Source organism: Eptatretus burgeri, chromosome 6 (genome assembly GCF_056783735.1).
Source record: "Eptatretus burgeri isolate ZD-2024b chromosome 6, Ebu_testis_v1, whole genome shotgun sequence".
Classification (NCBI taxonomy): Eukaryota; Metazoa; Chordata; class Myxini; order Myxiniformes; family Myxinidae; genus Eptatretus; species Eptatretus burgeri.
In genome coordinates this window covers 99,583,314-99,585,813 of record NC_140966.1, presented here as the reverse complement: position 1 = coordinate 99,585,813, position 2,500 = coordinate 99,583,314, and the positions used below count along the sequence as shown (strand labels likewise).

General features: G+C 33.2%; 2 protein-coding genes across 6 annotated transcripts in view; one reads left to right on the top strand and one right to left on the bottom strand.

The window, feature by feature from the left end:
• Positions 1-2,500, bottom strand: part of LOC147025443 (uncharacterized) — a 57,084-nt gene that overhangs the window by 30,669 nt on the left and 23,915 nt on the right. The gene's annotated exons all lie outside the window — the stretch shown is intronic.
• Positions 1-2,500, top strand: part of LOC147025444 (uncharacterized) — a 33,621-nt gene that overhangs the window by 16,838 nt on the left and 14,283 nt on the right. The window lies entirely within an intron of this gene.

Below are 2,500 nucleotides of genomic sequence, written 5' to 3'. Positions count from 1 at the left end.
AGGTGTTCATATGGATTTTTAGCTGTTCATTGAGTAGGTGTTCAATTAGGATTCTTTCTTTCTTTTTCATTGACTTGGTGTTCAATTAGAATATTAACAGTTTATTGATTAGAATATTTCTTTTTCATTGAGTAGATAAGTAGGTGTACAATTAGAATATATTATCAGTTCATTGAGTAGATGTTCAATTAGAATATTTCTTTTTCATTGGGTAGATAAGTAGGTGTACAATTAGAATATATTATCAGTTCATTGAGTAGATGTTCAATTAGAATATTTCTTTTTCATTGGGTAGGTGTTCAATTGGAATATTTCTTTTTCATTGGGTAGGTGTTCATATGGATTCTTTCTTTCTGTTCATTGAGTAGGTGTTCAATTAGAATATTAACAGTTCATTGAGTAGGTGTTCAATTAGGATTCTTTCTTTCTTTTTCATTGACTTGATGAGTAGGTGTTCAATTAGAATATATTAACAGTTCATTGATTAGGTGTTCAATTAGCATTCTTTCTTTCTTTTCATTGATTAGATAAGTAGGTGTTCATATGGATTCTTTCTTTCTTTTCATTAACTAGGTGTTCATATGGATTCTTTCTTTCTGTTCATTGAGTAGGTGTTCAATTAGAATATTAACAGTTCATTGATTAGATAAGTAGGTGTTCATATGGATTCTTTTCTTTCTTTTTCATTGACTAGGTGTTCATATGGATTCTTTCTTTTTTCATTGAGTAGGTGTTCATCTAGATTATTTCAAATGAATGGGAAAAATAAATCACAAGAGTTTGGATAGATAAGAAAAAAAATTAATCTGAAATGTTGTCCATTTGTTGGTTCACACTTTTTACTCTTTGGTATACACTATTTCTCCTGACTTTGTTAAGAAGTTTTGAGTTAATGAGGCGATTGGGAGATTTAATTATCCAGGGTATAACATTATGTTATGTTGTCTTTGCTCTGTTTGAATTAGAGCATCTATAAAACAAATGTAGGGTTCTTCCTTATTTTAACTAGATATATCAAAATGATGATTATTATCAAAAAGATTATTGAGAGTGAGGCAAAGAAAATCCAAGATATTTTCATGGTCTCTATATCAAATATTGAGTAGAGAGTACATGTTTCATTATTTACTTTAACAATCTGGTCGGTCAATTCTACATTTGCATGACAGACCTGGGCAGTTTTTTTCTAAACCCTTTGTTTTATAGTATTCTAGGACACATTCGACTGTAGGATGAATATATCTTTTACCAAAACATGATTTAAACAAATTCTTTTCATCCAAGTTTCTTACACTTTCTTGGGTTATCATTGAATCAATACATTTTTTTCACAGGAATTACAAAAGACAAAACTAAGCAGATAATACACCTTTGTGGACACTCGAGGGTCAAGTCCGAGGTGTATAACAGTATATAATGTGTGTCAAGGGGGACGTTCTTAGATCTGTGAACCCCAAACACAGAATCCTCAACTGAATAGTCAAGGCTTAACTTTTGTTTGTGTGTGTGTGTGCAATGGGAGCAATAGGTTGGCGCTTCACTCCCTCCTACTATACACCGTTGTGGACACTCGAGGGCCAAGTCCGAGGTGTATAACAGTATATAATGTGTGTCAAGGGGTGGACGTTCTTACATCTGTGAACCCCAAACACAGAATCCTCAACTGAATAGTCAAGGCTTAACTTTTGTTTGTTGATGTGTATGTGTGTGTGTCCCAACCCTCACATTCAAAATCTCAACCCCAACCCTCACATTCAAAATCTCAACCCCAACTCAATCCTCGCCCAACACAATGTCTTTTTCAAAATGAGATTTCCACCTATATATATATATTTTTACGTTTTTTTTTTCTTCTTCCAATTCTGTCTTTTAAGGCTTTCAGGTTTGATGACGTAGAAAGGGGGAGTAAGCCTGCACTTTCTTCCCAGAACGAACAATGTATATTTTTTGCTTTTTTCTCTTCTTCCAATTCTGTCTTTTAAGCTTTTCAGGTTTGATCACGTAGAAAGGGGAGTAAGCCTGCACTTTCTTCCCAGAACTTTCTTGATCTTGCTCCCATCAAGCACCATCCGACAAAGAACTACATCGATAGGTTTAGATCCCAAAGAGTGATAGCAACTCCAAAAGTCTCTAAAATATAAATAAATAAAATAATAATAATAATAAATAAATAAATAAATAAATAAAAGCCCCCAAAAAAGTTTCAAGTGTTCAACATAAACCCAACTTTCCAAGTCTTCAAGGTATAACCACATTCCCGTTGAGTTTCCAAGATATGTATCACATTGTGAGTTATCAATCCAGAACCCACATTTCAAGTATTCAAAGTAAAACCAACTTACAAAGTCTCTTAAGGATAACTCATTTACTGATTTTTTCAAAATTTGTGAGTCTCCAAGGTAGGACCCATATTTAGAACCATCTTGGCAGAACCCTTTTCCTGAGTCTCCAAGGTAGTTATTTAAACCATCAAGGCAGAACTCATTTACTGATTTTTTCA